Source organism: Mustela lutreola, chromosome 1 (assembly GCF_030435805.1).
Source record: "Mustela lutreola isolate mMusLut2 chromosome 1, mMusLut2.pri, whole genome shotgun sequence".
Taxonomy (NCBI): Eukaryota; Metazoa; Chordata; class Mammalia; order Carnivora; family Mustelidae; genus Mustela; species Mustela lutreola.
In genome coordinates this window covers 150,063,889-150,079,775 of record NC_081290.1, presented here as the reverse complement: position 1 = coordinate 150,079,775, position 15,887 = coordinate 150,063,889, and positions in this window count along the sequence as shown.

Here is a 15,887-nt window from a genome sequence, read left to right as displayed (position 1 = left end):
CATTATAAAAATTTAAGATTTCCTGGAGGAAGAAACAATATAAGGCATGCAAACACATTGATAATATAAGAAAATTTTAGAGCTGGGAAAAAGTATTAGAGAACATTTATTCTAACACCCTCAATTCAAAGATGTGGAAATTGGTGCCTTGAGTGACTGACATGTTCCCCAAAGCTACATAATTGGTGGATGATAGAACCCAGAGAAGAAACCAGGTCTTTTCACTCCCGAGCATCATTCTGCAAGTACATTCTGATTCCTGGAGTCTGTCCTGCCCATACATGGCTCATAACTAAGCCAACATGGCTGCCATTCCAGAGCCACTGACTCCATTTCTTTCAGGCCATCTGCTTTGGCCTCGGACACAATCAGTACAGCTGTCCCTGATACTGCTATAGGATTGTAGATGCTTCAGTAATATAACACCATCCCTGTGCCCAACCCCACCTCAGATGCTGCCTACCACCAACAATTCAACAATGACAATCTCTTCTTTCCAACACTCAAAGGTTCTGCCCTACCACTCACTGCTTAGGTTTTTCCAGAGTGAAGAGAACGTTCATGTCCTTGTCAGTAGAGCAGATTTTCTCTAAAAATTGCTTTACTCTCAGGAGATGCACTAAATAAGCTATATTTGCATTTCTATAATATAATGATTCTGTTTTTTTTTTTTTTTTAGATATTAATCTTTGAAATTTGTTAGCAATGAATAGATGTTACGTGAACTAAATGTGTTGTTTCCTTAGCAGGAAGGCCCTGCAAGCACTTAGGCCAGTTATAAAATTATAAAATGCCTAAAATTATAACTAGAAAGTTGATTACAAAGTTCATATCCATAGAGTTTAAAATTATAAATTTAATTCTAATTTCTCATTCCAGATTTGCAATATTTTCTTCTTTCCTTTCTTAATGCATTTATTTTTATAGTGAGAGTTACATAAGGCAAAATAGTTGAAAAATTACCCAAAATATAGTCCTTAGAAATAATAATACTAAAATGCTACTTCTATTATGATTTTTCTTTACCACAAAACTTGATCAGCCTCGATCAAGCCTTGATATTGTTTGGCAAGGAATTTTAGCTTCATTTTCTCAATTAGGGATGATTTTCAGCTGTGAGATTTTTTTCTACTTTCTAGTTTCATTTAGTGCCTGTCTCCAGACCTATGACACCCTACAGAAAGCATATAATATAAAGAGTAAATCACCCTTAGGTTCAAAGTTCATCAGTAATCCTCAGGAGTTCTGCTCTGGATGGCTTTCTGAGATGATGGATCTGAGCCCCATTTTCCTGCTTTTGCTGGCCTCTTGTGACTTCCTTTCTCAAATGTCAGAACTTTCACCAGCTTCCTAACTCCATTCCATCTTCAGAAATTTTTCTGAACTGAAAACCTCCTGAACAGCTCTATTCCAATGCTCTTTAGAGTCAAACACAGCAAAAACCCTTCATGGATGAAAACAGATTTTCAAAATCTGTTACAAAATTCTAGAACTGAAACATATACTCAAACTTAAGAATTTAATTAATCTGGAATTTATATACTGTCCTACTATTATTTTAATGGTTACCTTAGAAATTCACTAATTTAAATAGATATATAATTCAGATTACACACAATTGAAGAGTAAATAGCATATAGGTCAGAACACTCTATGAAGCGAAAGGATAGAGTGGCCAAAGGATGAAATCAAAGAAGAGTGCATATGGGAAATTCAGTAACAAGATCTAAGATAGAGTTGATTGAAGTCCCAGAAGGAGAAAAAGAAAACAATGGAGGCACAATTGAAAAGATGATGACTGAGAATTTTTCAAAACCAATGAAACAAATCAATCTATGGATTGAAGAAGTCTAGAAGCTCCGAGTAGGACAAATAAAAAGAAACCCAAATGAAGGGGTATTACAGTAAAATTGAGAAAACCAAAGGTAAAGAGAAAATTTTAAAAGTAGTCAGAGATAAAAGACAAGCTACCCTCAAAGGAAAGATGGAATATAGTCCACCTCTTGGTAGCAATGTCAGAAACCAGAACACTTTCAAAATACTGAAGGAAAATAATTGCCAACCTAGAATTCTATGTTGACTGGAAATTTCTTCAAGGATAAAGTTGCTCAGAAGAAGTCAAACTATCACTCTTTGCAGATGATATGATACTAGATGTTGAAAATCCAAAAGATTCCACTCCAACACTGCTAGAACTTGTACAGGAATTCAGTAAAGTGTCAATCAATGCACAGAAATCAGTTGCATTTCTCTATACCAACAACAATACAGAAGAAAGAGAAATTAAGAAGTCAATCCCATTTACAATTGCACCCCAAATCATAAGATATCTAGGAATAAACCTAACCAGAGAGGCTAAGAATCTATACTCAGAAAACTATAAAGTACTCATGAAAGAAATTGAGGAAGACACAAAGAAATGGAAAAATGTTCCATGCTCCTGGATTGGAGAAATAAACATTGTGAAAATGTCTATGCTACCTAAAACAATCTACACATTTAATGCAATTCCTATCAAAGTACCATCCATCTTTTTCAAAGAAATGGAACAAATAATGCTAAAATTTATATGGAACCAGAAAAGACCTCGAATAGCCAAAGGAATATTGAAAAAGAAAGCCAAAGTTGGTGGCATCACAATTCCGGACTTCAAGCTCTATTACAAAGCTGTCATCATCAAGACAGCAAGGTACTGGCACAAAAACTGACACATAGATCAATGGAACAGAATAGAGAGCCCAGAAATAGACCCTCAACTCTATGGTCAACTAATTTTCGACAAAGCAGGAAAGAATGTCCAATGGAAAAAAGACAGTCTCTTCAATAAATGGTGTTGGGAAAATTGGACAGCCACATGCAGAAAAATGAAATTGGACCATTTCCTTACATCACACATGAAAATAGACTCAAAATGGATGAAGGACCTCAATATGAGAAAGGAATCCATCAAAATCCTTGAAGAGAACCTCTTCGACCTCAGTTACAGCAGCATCTTCCTAGGAACATCGCCAAAGGCAAGGGAAGCAAGGGCAAAAATGAACTATTGGGATTTTATCAAGATCAAAAGTTTTTGCACACCAAAGGAAACAGTTAACAAAACCAAAAAACAACTGACAGAATGGCAGAAGATATTTGCAAATGACATATCAGATAAAGGACTAGTGTCCAAAATCTATAAAGAACTTAGCAAACTCAACACCCAAAGAACAAATAGTCCAATCAAGAAATGGGCAGAGGACATGAACAGACATTTCTGCAAAGAATACATCCAGATGGCCAACAGACACATGAAAAAGGGCTCCATATCACTCGGCATCAGGGAAACATAAATCAAAACCACAATGAGATATCACCTCACACCAGTCAGAATGGCTAAAATTAACAAGTCAGGAAATGACAGATGCTGGCGAGGATGCAGATAAAGGGGAACCCTCCTACACTGTTGGTGGGAATGCAAGCTGGTGCAACCACTCTGGAAAACAGCATGGATGTTCCTCAAAATGTTGAAAATAAAACTGCCCTATGACCCAGCAATTGCACTACTGGGTATTTACCCTAAAGATACAAACGTAGTGATTCGAAGGGGCACGTGCACCCGAGTGTTTATAGCAGCATTGTTCACAATAGCCAAACTATGGAAAGAACCTAGATGTCCATCAACAGATGAATGGATAAAGAAGATGTGGTATATATACACAATGGAATACTATGCAGCCATCACAAGAAATGAAATCTTGCCATTTGCGATGACATGGATGGAACTAGAGCATATTATGCTTAGTGAAGTAAGTCAAGCAGAGAAAGACAACTATCATATGATCTCCCTGATATGAGGAAGTGGTGATGCAACATGGGGGGTTTAGGAAGTAGAAGAAGAATAAATGAAACAAGATGGTTTTGGGAGGGAGAAAAACCATAAGTTACTCTTAATCTCACAAAACAAACTGAGGGTTGCTGGGGGGAGGGGAGTTGAGAGAAGGGGGGTGGGGTTATGGACATTGGGGAGGGTATGTGCTATGGTGAGTGCTGTGAAGTGTGTAAACCTGGCGATTCACAGACCTGTACCCTGGGGGATAAAAATATATTATATGATTATAAAAAATAAAAAAATTTAAAAAAGGATAAAGTTGCTCTACAGACATTTTCAGATACACAAAAAATTGAGAGTATTTGCCCCCAGGAAATTACACTAAAAGAAGTCCTAAAGGATATTCTCCAGGCAGATAAAAAGCAATCTCAAACAGAAGGTTGGAGATGCAGAAAGAAAAAAAGAACAACAAAAGCAATAAACATAAGGGTAAGTTTAAATGAGCATTGATGGGACAAAACAACAATAAAGTCTTATTTGGATATCATATATATGTATATTTGAAATAAATGGGAACAATAACATAAAACTCAAGAGAGGATTAAAAGAAAGCAGAATGTTCTTTTTATTGTTTCAGATGGGTAAATGATTAATTAATATTAGACTTTGATAGGTCAAGTATAGATGTCAAATTTCTAGGATAACCACTAGGTAATTCTAAGGTAACCATTAGCAAAACAGGAGAAATTCCAAACTAACAGAGGAAATAAAAGGAATAGTAAAATAAATCCAAAAGAAAACTTTTAAAAATGTGGGAGCAGTATCATAAACTAAAGCATACACTGAGATCTTTTGAAGGATTACCAACCCAAAATGCTCTTCTAAGCTCTGGATTTTCAATGTTAGAAAACTTATTATGCCTGATTTTGAGTTGCCATTCCCTGAAAGGACTTGTGGGAGGGAAAGAACCAAAATCATCCAGACTTTTCAGGATTTGAACTGAGGCAATCCTTTGTGTTAGACCCAGGTGGCCTCAACCAGATCCCAGTGACAGGGAAAGATAGCAAAAAATACAATGTGAGGTAACTGGGTGGCTCAGTTGGTTAAGCAACTGCCTTCGGCTCAGGTCATGATCCCAGAGTTCTGGGATCGAGCCCCGCATCAGATTCCCTGCTCAGTGAGGAGCCTGCTTCTCCCTCTCCCTCTGCTGCTACCCCTGCTTGTGCTCTCTCACTCTCTCTCTGTCAAATAAATTTTAAAAATCTTAAAATATATATATATATATATATATATATATATATATATATATATATAGTGTGTGTGTGACTGAGAAAAGTGGGAGTCCAAGCTGAAGAGGAGAATTCGAGATAAGGACCTAAGTTTCCATAAAAAAGATTGATTTCTTCCGTGAGGTAGATGGGGAAAGCACCTCTAAACCAAAGCCAAAACCAAAGCTAAACCAAAGATACAGATGTAGTGAAAAGAAGGGCCATCTGTACCCCAATGTTTATAGCAGCAATGGCCACGGTCGCCAAACTGTGGAAAGAACCAAGATGCCCTTCAGCGGATGAATGGATAAGGAAGATGTGGTCCATATACACTATGGAGTATTATGCCTCCATCAGAAAACACGAATACCCAACTTTTGTAGCAACATGGACGGGACTGGAAGAGATTATGCTGAGTGAAATCAGTCAAGCAGAGAGAGTCAATTATCAAATGGTTTCACTTATTTGTGGAGCATAACAAATAGCATGGAGGACATGGAGAGTTAGAGAGGAGAAGGGAGTTGGGGTAAATTGGAAGGGGAGGTGAACCATGAGAGACTCTGGACTCTGAAAAACAATCTGAGGGGTTTGAAGTGGCGGGGGGTGGAAGGTTGGGGTACCAGGTGGTGGGTATTATAGAGGGCACAGATTTCATGGAGCACTGGGTGTGGTGCAAAAACAATGAATACTGTTATGCTGAAAATAAATAAAAAATAAATTAAAAAAAAACCTGTTATGGATTATGGACATTGGGGAGGGTATGTGCTTTGGTGAGTGCTGTGAAGTGTGTAAACCTGGTGATTCACAGACCTGTACCCCTGGGGATAAAAATATATGTTTATAAAAAATAAAAAATTAAAAAAAAAACTTGTTATGAACTGAATGTGTGTTCCCCAAAATTCATATGTTGAAGCCTTAATTTCCAATGAGATGGTATTAGAAAGTGGGGCTTTGGGGAGTAATTAGATTTAGACAAGATCAGGAAGGAGGAGTCCCCATGATAGGACTAGTATCCTTATAAAAAGAATAAGTGACCAGCTATCTCACTCCACCATGTGAGGACCCAGCAAGTTAGAGGCTGTCTGCAAGCCAAGAAGAGCATTCTTACCAGACACCAGATCTCCCAGCACCTTGATCTTGGATTTGCCAGCCTCTAGACCTGTGAGATCGAAATGTCCGTGGTATTTTGTTATAATACCCCAGGAAGACAAATACACGTATATTAACTCATTTAAGCTTCACAATGATTTCATGAATATGTGTTATTATTATCTGTATTTCACCATTGAGGAAAATAAGCACAGAGAGGTTAAATAACTTGTCCAAGTCATATAGCTGGCGAATGACAAAGTAGGCTCTAAACCCCAGAAGTCTGGTCATAGATGCCATGCTTTCATCCACTGAGTGGACATCAGTATGAACAGACTGAATGGGGGCCAATGTCCTTCCTTGAGGCTGTGTAATGCCTTATGGTTCTAGAAAATTTGGAGCGGGAAAGGAGACAAAGTTATCTGGTTTTCTTCTAATATACCAGGTGGGGACTTAAGTAAGAGTTAACCTGGAAAATAGAGATATAACTGCATCTGTACTAGTAAAGAGCTTTGAAGTTATTTGCTCATGTTCACAGGCTGACTTTAGGGATATCTGTGTTCTTCGGACTGACTTCACATTCCTTTGCTACCGGGTAACTGTGGTAAACCTCGGCGAGCAAAGTGGCCAAAAATCCCAGGAAAGGCATTCATGGTTCTGACAAAGATGAGCCTGAAGAAAGTCCTCAGAAGAGAGATCACTTTCCTCAGTGGCTTTGGTGGCCAGCTCTTCCCTTTCCCATACTTCTTCTGAAAGTATGGAATAGACATGCCTTGCCTTACATTCACAGCCTGCCAGAAAAATCGGTTGGAACAAACTGAGCTGAGTCAGCTATAATCTGAAAGCAATGGAAATTTTTCACCTAGCACCACTGAACTTCTCCCTCTTCCAAGAACATTCTGTTCCAGGTGCCCCACACCTGAGGTCATGGCTGTCTGTCGGCAATGACCACTGCCCAACGCCATTTTTGCGGCATAGTTTGCTGACAAACAGGGATTAGAAACTTTTTGCTCTTCTTCCTACAATATCAAAATTCCAGAATATCTTAGGTTCGTTTTGCCTTTGCCTTTGAAAGAGAGTCCACTTGCTTTTCCAGCTTCCTTAGTTTGATGTCCCTTGCAGAGAAGGAGATTCTCGGTGCATGTTGCATCCAGGATATACCCCCAGGAAACAACTGATATGGCCAAGGAAGAGCCTTCCACTGAATGCTTCACATAAGCTTACATTTTCATAGGCCCAAGAGCAGAATGACTCTTTCTGTTTGAACTTGGCCTGGCATCAGCACTTTCTGCTTCTCTGATTTTGATACCCCGGCTCCCCCTGCCAGTTTCTCACAATTCATCGGAAAACCTGGGACAACTCAGAGTGCCCTGGGAGCCAAAGAAAACTCCAGAGTGTGACCGAGTGAGCACCCATCGGCAATATCCAGGGGCTTGAGGCCAGTTCAGATGGAAGCAGATGCTCCCTCTGGAACCTCTGAGTAGAGCGGGAAATAAATTGCAGTGAGTAGATTTGTTTCTGGTGTCAATGACTATTTTACTCCAGTGTAAAATAGAAGCAGTGACATCTGAAAGTGAGTAGGCAAATCTGGCAAGTGAAAAAGCAGAGCCCGTCTGTGATAACAGCAGATAAAGGTTACATTTGCATGTGATTCAGAACACTAAGGACAGAGCCACCCCAAGGAGCTGTCACGTAACAGATGCATCCGTGTGCCGGTGCCCCAGCCACTTTCCCCTGCCAGACACTCCCATCTCTCAAACGTTGCTTTGGTTGCTACACGTGGATTATCACTGGGCTTCTTAGAACTTTCTCAGGCTGACACAGCACACATTTGATTGTGGCCAGTGCATGAGCTGCCCTTAAGCAATGGTGGGATTCCTGCCTCAACACTTAATTGGAGGCTTAAGTGGTTTTTGGTGTTGGTGCTGCTTGCCATCTTCCTGCAGAAATTTCTTAGGTGGGAGTGAAAAGTCCTGCCTGTTATAGACTATGTTCCTAGTAAATACTAATAGATTTTTCTGGACCTGCACTGGCCAGCCATTGAGAAAGGGCTATCTCTAAAATGCATTTTAGCAATAAAAGTCTATAGATGTTGCCAAGATCCAGGAATACTCTATGCCAAAAACATATTTATGTTTTTCCATTAAATTTCTCTTTAATACCTATTGTAATGTGTTAGTGCAATTATTTACATGACTACTTCCTTCACCAGTCCTTGAATTCTGGAGGGCAAGTGTAGTGTGCTGCTGATCTCTGCATTCCTAGCTTTTGATACAGTGTCTTTCACATAGTAAATATTCAGTATAAGTACGTGATGGAAAAGCCATCTTTAGCAACTGCATCTTTCGATTATGAGTCCCATATAAATCTTTTAAATGATGGATAAGTAAATATTTTAAATAGAAAGAAACCCACTCAAGTCCTTGATCCCCTGTGCATTCCCTCACACAACTGCTCTGAATGAGAATATGAGAATGGGAAAGCCAGCCTGTTTTTAGAGTCATTATTGAAAAGTACTCCATAAGCGACCATACTGATACAGGTTCTAAGCCCGACATTCCAGAACATTACTGGGGAAGTCTAAAGTGCAGAATGTTTCCAAAATTGCTCTCCTCCATACAGCACAAGGCACTTGGTAGAGGCAGAAGCCTGGTGGATGTCAGGCCTGAATGAATTATCCTTTTCCACTGGAGTTCGGTTCGCTAGCCCAGAAACCATATAGGTCAGTTCCTAGGGACTTTCTGGAAGTTATGGGCTAGAGGTACCTTGAAATTGCTAAGATGACCTGCCTGCAAATTCATCAGCTTGTGGGAGCATTCTGCCAGCAAAGCAGTTGCCTCCAGGTGTGCCTAGTATCAGCAATGCCATAAAACAGAGATCAGCAAAATTTGTCTCTAAAGGACAAAATTATAGGTATTTTAGGCTTTGCAGATCACCTACCAGTTTTATATTCTTCATTGTGTTATTTATTTATTTATTTATTTATTATAAACTTTAAGAACACAAGCAGCATTCTTAGCTGGAGGACATGGACAAAAATTTAGACAAGGATGACAGATCTGACCCACGGAGTATGGTTTACCAACCCCTGCAAAAGGTCAGTTTGATGTAGAGACATGCGCACTGTTCTTTTTCTTTGATGATACCGCCAAATCAACAGTAAGTTCATTTTATTTTGGACCTTTCCCCTTTATTGAAAAGAGTGAAGGATTTAAATTTAGAAACCTAGGTTCCTACCTGTAAGTCACTGTGAGATCAGGTCAGCTGGTTGCACTTCTCCAAGCTCCAAATGCCTCATCTAAACATATGGGTAAAAGGAGTGCCTGGTTGGTTCAGTCAGTTAAAGCATCTGCTTTGGGCTCAGGTCATGATCCCAGGGTCCTAGAATTGAACCCTGTATCAGGGCTCCTTGCTCAGCGGGGAACCTGCTTCTCCCTCTGTCTGCCATACCCCCTGCTAGTGTTCTCATGCTCTCTCTCTCTCTCTGACAAATAAATAAATAAAATCTTTTAAAAATAAATAAAAATATGGGTAATGATTGAGTATCTTATAGGTTGTTCAAAGACTCCAATGAGATAACACGTGTGAAAGTTCTTTGTAAATTATAAATACTGTTAGCTATTACCACTCTGAATGTTATTGAACTCATAGGAAAAAGAAATACTCTGATGACATTATGTTTTAGTTTGTATACATACAGTGGTAATAATAGAATGTGGGAAAATCCCAAAGAAATATTTGGCTCGAACCATAAATTATTAGAAAGCTTCGAACTTTTCTTAGAAGCTATTATTTTGCTTATGTAGGAAATTACTTGTATGGGGGAAAAAGAAAACCCTTGTGGTTTCTTAATCCTCTGCATTTGAAAAAGAAAACCACAAAACAAAAAAAAATATTTCTTAAAAAATATTTGTGGAAATCCATTTTCAAATACCAAAGTTTCTGTCCTTCTGAAATTAAAATGAGTAAAGACTCGTTTCTTTAGAAAAAAGGGATATTGAGATTTTGCTGGAAGTTAATATAACATACTTTGGTAAAGAGAAAAGGCACATTCAATTAAATGGTGTTGGCTGGTTGGAAGCCCAATGCTACCACGTCAAATACATTTAGGAATTGAACTGCAATTAAATGTCACCAAACTTTGGTAACAAACAAGACAAAAAGCGAAATCATATTCTTTCCATAAGACTTTTAAGGTATTTCTCCTTCCAAAATTTATCTAAAGGCATCAGCAAATTGTGGTAAGTGGTGATAAACAAGTAGTGTGTGGCTTTACAAAATGTGTACAACAAATTATTTCTAATTTCCTCTTTTTAATCCTCAGCATTAGGGGCATCTGGGTGGCTCTGTCAGTTAAGCATCTGCTTTTGTCTCAGGTCATGATCTCAGGGTCCTGGGATGGAGCACCACTCACACTGGGCTCCCGGCTCAGAAGGGAGCCTGCTTCTCCCTCTCCCTCCACCTGCTGCTTGTACTCTTCTCTCTCAATCTCTCTCCCTATCCAATAAATAAAATCTCTAAAACTAATAATAATAATCCTTAACATTTGACATCAGATCACAATTTTTTTTCTTCATAGCCTGACATTTTTGACATTTAACCTTCCAGTCCTTTATTCTCTGGATCCTCTTCTTTATCCTGCTCTCAAAACATGAGAATTTCCAAATATTTTTTAAATATTTTATTTATGTATTTGACAAAGAGAGATTACAAGAAGGCAGAGAGGCAGGCAGAAAGAGAAGAGGAGGAAGCAGGCTTCCCGCTGAGCAGAAAGCCCAATGTAGGGCTCGATCCCAGGACCCTGAGATCAAGACCTGAGCCGAAGGCAGAGGCTTTTAACCCACTGAACCACCCAGGCACCCCCCAAATAGTTTTTGATTGACCCCCCCCCTCCTCAGTTTCATCCTTCAGGCAACAAATCATACTTACAAGCAAGCAGTTGTCTCATGCAACCATTCCCATTATATTTTAAGCTCCATTAGAAGAGGGGCTTTATTTTGTTCCCTACTAAATCCTTATGTAAGAAATATGGAACCTGGCTTCAGTATCCTAGTGATCCCAGTGCCGCTTTAATTCCCCTACTTGTAACTCCCTGTGCTTTAATCAATGCTCTATATCCAACATTCTCTAAAATTCTGGATTCCACTACCTCAAACTCAACATAGCCAAGCCACACTTAACACTCTTATTAAACACTCCACAGATCCCCTGCTCCTGCCTACCTTCCATGAAAGTCACAAACTATTTTTGCAATCATTTGGAAGTATCTCCCCTCATCAACCATCAATTCAATTGCTTGGTGGTGGTTGTTTATTATTATTATTATTATTATTATTATTATTATTATTTTGAGCTTCAAATATGGGTAGGATGGCCAAATAAGATCACATATAAACCAGGACAGTGTTGAAAGTAGGAGGGCTAACTAGCTTGGTCATCAGGACAGTAACCTAAACCTGGGCTAGAAATTATACATAGTGCAAAGTTATGTATAATGTATAGTTCCTGTCTCACAGGATTTAAGCCTTATTACAAAAGAGAAAATAAACACAAATAACTATGAAACTAAGTAAAAAATTTATATTATAAACAAATAATATAGATAAAATTTGGAAATTTAAGAGAGAGATTCATTTTGGGTGAATATATTTGAGAAAATATCCTGAAAGGTGTAACATTTGAATGAGTTTAAAAAAAATAGTTATGATTTGCACACGAAGACATAGAAGAAAATCAGGCTAAATGAGTAGTGAGAACAAAGCTTTGTGAATAGCAAATAATTCAATAGAGCTGGCTTAAAAAGGAACAATAGTGAGAAATAGGTTTGGGAAAATATTTGGGGAATTTCTTGTCAGACTGGCACTGTATTTCAGCTTTTGTCTTACTTTGCTCTCTCCCACTCTTATAAATTATAACATATACAAAGCATTCAACCATTTTAAAAGTCTAAAAATATGAAGACATACTCTAGAATAAGATAAATATCTCTATGGATCTAAACAACAGGCACAATCAAAGGAGTGGGTAAGCTTGAAAAGGTTTCTGGGCTTGGATTATAGAAATAGAAAAAGGCAAATCTTTTGCGACTCTGAAGAATGAGAAATAAAATTCACCAAAGCCAAGTTCACCACTTGATTTTTTTTTTTTCAGAAATTAACAAGGGATTCTATAATATATATGTAGGAGTGAAGGAGCCAAATATAGCTAACAAAATATTGAAGAACAAGATTGTAGGACTTTCACTAATGGATATTAAAGTTATCGGAAAGATAGCAGAATTGAATAGTTTGGTATTGGCACAGTGACAGATAAGTAGATCAGCAGAACAGAATAAGGCCAGAAACCAATCCCATATACTCAATTCATTTAAGACCAAAATGACACTGCACAGTAGTGGGGGGAAAGATGATCTTTTAAATAAATAATTCTGGGTCCTTGAATAATAAAAAGTAATTTGGATCACATGAAAAATAATTCACATTGATCCCTACCTCACATGGCACACAAAATCCATTCTAACTAGGATTGAAGAACAATAACATAGGGTATTATCTTCATGGCCTTAAGGTATAAAACACATTAAACATGCAAGAAGAGATTAATATATCTGTTACATGAAAATAGAAATTTCTGTACATCAAAGAACACCATTAAAAGAGTGAAAAGACAAGCCATGGTGATTAGGAGAAGAGAGCTGCAATATATATATTTTTTTAATGTACAAGGTAGTTTTATTTATTTATTTTTTATTAAATTGATTTATTTATTTTCAGAAAAACAATATTCATTATTTTTTCACCACACCCAGTTCTCCATGCAATCTGTGCCCTCTATAATACCCACCACCTGGTACCCCAACCTCCCACCCCCCCTCCACTTCAAACCCCTCAGATTGTTTTTCAGAGTTCATAGTCTCTCATGATTCACCTCCCCTTCCAATTTACCCCAACTCCCTTCTCCTCTCTAACACCCCTTGTCCTCCATGCTATTTGTTATGCTCCACAAATAAGTGAAACCATATGATAATTGACTCTCTCTGCGTGACTGATTTCACTCAGCATAATCTCTTCCAGTCCCGTCCATGTTGCTACAAAAGTTGGGTATTCATCCTTTCTGATGGAGGCATAATACTCCATAGTGTATATGGACCACATCTTCCTTATCCATTCATCTGTTGAAGGTGCAATACTTTTAATTGCCAAAGCACAAGTATTCAGAATATATGAAGAACTCCTACAAATCAATAAGAAAATAAACAAAGAACTCCTACAAATCTATTGGAAAAATGGAAAAAATACTTCAAAAAGTAGAACGTTCCAAACAATTAACAAACATTTTAAAAGATGTCCAATCTCATTTTCCACTGGTTAAATGCAAATTAAAATTGCTGTGAGATAAAACACCCATCTACTAGAATGACTAAAATGAAAAAGATATTTGAAAAGGTGGTGGAGCTGTAATTACAAATATATGGACATAGAAAAATAAATTGGTATAATCTTTTTTTGAAAACCATTTGGCATTTATCTGTTAATGGTTAATATACATGTATGCTAGGATTCAGCAATTCCATTCCTAGGTGTACATTCAACAAAATGTATACATACGTATGCTAAGAGCCTTGCACATAGATGTTGATGGTAGCTTTATTCATTAAACTAATTGTAACAACAATCTACAATAAATCTGATAGTTTATGGCATATTCATACATGGATTATTCTAGAGGTGTGATGTCTAACACAGTAACCACTAGCCACACGTGGCTATTAAAATTTAAATCATTTGAGATTAAGTAAAAGAAAAATTTCTGTTACTCAGCCACACTAACCACATTTCAAGTTCTCAGTGGTCATATGTGGCTAGTGTCTACCATATCAGATAGTGCAGAATATAAAAAATTTATATCATTACACAGGTTTATTGGAAAGTGCTACTCTAGATGTCAGGGTCCTGGGATTGAGCACTGCATTGGGTTCCCTGCTCAGCGAGAGGCCTGCTTCTCCCTCTCCCACTCCCCCTGCTTGTGTTCCCTCTCTCTTTCTGTCAAATAAATAAATAAAAACTTTAAAAAAATAAAATAAAATAAAAATTTAAAAAAGCAGTTAACCAAGGAAATGTTGAAAAAGAAAAACAAAACTAGGGGCATCATGTTGCCTGACTTTGAGCTATACTACAAAGCTGTGATCACCTAGACAGCATGGTACTGGCACAAAAACACACATATAAAGACAATTTCTTCAATAAATCGTGCCAGGGAAATTGGACAGCTATATACAGAAGAAGGAAACTCAGCCACTCTCTTACACCATACACAAAGATAAACTCTAAGGGATGAAAGACCTGAATGTGAGATAGGAATCCAGCAAATGCTAGAAAACATAGGCAGTAGCCTCTTCAACATTGGCCACAGCAACTTCTTTCAAGACACGTCTCCAAAGGCAAAGGAAACAAAGGCAAAAATGAACTTTTGGGACTTCATCAGGATCAAAAGCTTCTGCACAGCAAAGATAACAGTCAACAAAACAAAGAGGCAACCCACAGAATGGGAGAAGACGTTTGTAAATGACACTAAAGACAAAGGGCTGATATCCAAGGTCTATAAAGAACTTTTCAAACTCAATACCCCCCCCAAAAAAACAAATAATCACAGCAAAAAATGGGCAGAAGACATGAACAGACACTTCTCCAAAGAAGACATACAAATGGCTAACAGATACATGAAAAAAATATTCATCATCATTATGGGAGATTCAAATCAAAACATTGAGATACCACCTTACACTAGTTAGAATGGCCAAAACTGACAAGGCAAGAAACAACAAATGTTGGAGAGGTTGTGGAGAAAGGACAACCTTCTCCCATTGGTGGTGGGAATGCATGCAGGTACAGCCACTTTTGAAAACAGTGTTGAGGTTCTTCAAAAAGTTGAAAATAGAGTTACCCTATGACCCAGCAATCACACTACTGGGTATTTACCCTAAAGATATAAATGTAGTAATCTGAAGGGGCACATGCACCAAATGTTTATAGCAGCAGTGTCCACAATAGCCAAGCTATGGAAACAACCTACATGTACATCAACAGACGAATGGATAAAGAAGATATGGTGTGTACATATACAGTGGAATACTATGCAGCCATCAAAACCCCAAAATCTTGGCATTTGCAGTGACATGGATGGAACTAGAGGGTATTATGTTGAGCAAAATATGTCAATCAGAGAAAGACAATTATCATATGATCTCTCTGATATGAGGAATTTGAGAGGCAGGGCAGGGGATCATGGGTGGAAGGGAGGATAAAAATGAAACAAGATGGGACCCCGAGGGAGACAAACCATAAGAGTCTCTTAATCTCAGGAAACAAACTGAGTATTGTTGGGGGGTCGGGGGAGGGATAGGGTGGTTCGGTATGGACATTGGGGAGGGTATGTGCTATGGTGAGTGCTGTGAAGTGTGTAACGCTGATGATTCATAGACATGTGCTCCTGAAGTAAATAATACATTCTATGTTAATTTTAAAAAATTGAGTTTTAGGTTTAAAAAAAAGAGAAAGAAAGAAAAAGTCAATTACCATATGGATTCACTTATTTTGGGAACAGAAGGAATAGCATGGAGGATATTAGGAGAAGGAAGGGAAAAATGAAGCTGGGTGGTGGGGTATTGGAGGGGGAGAAAAACCATGAGAGACTATGGACTTCAGGAAACAAACTGAGGGTTT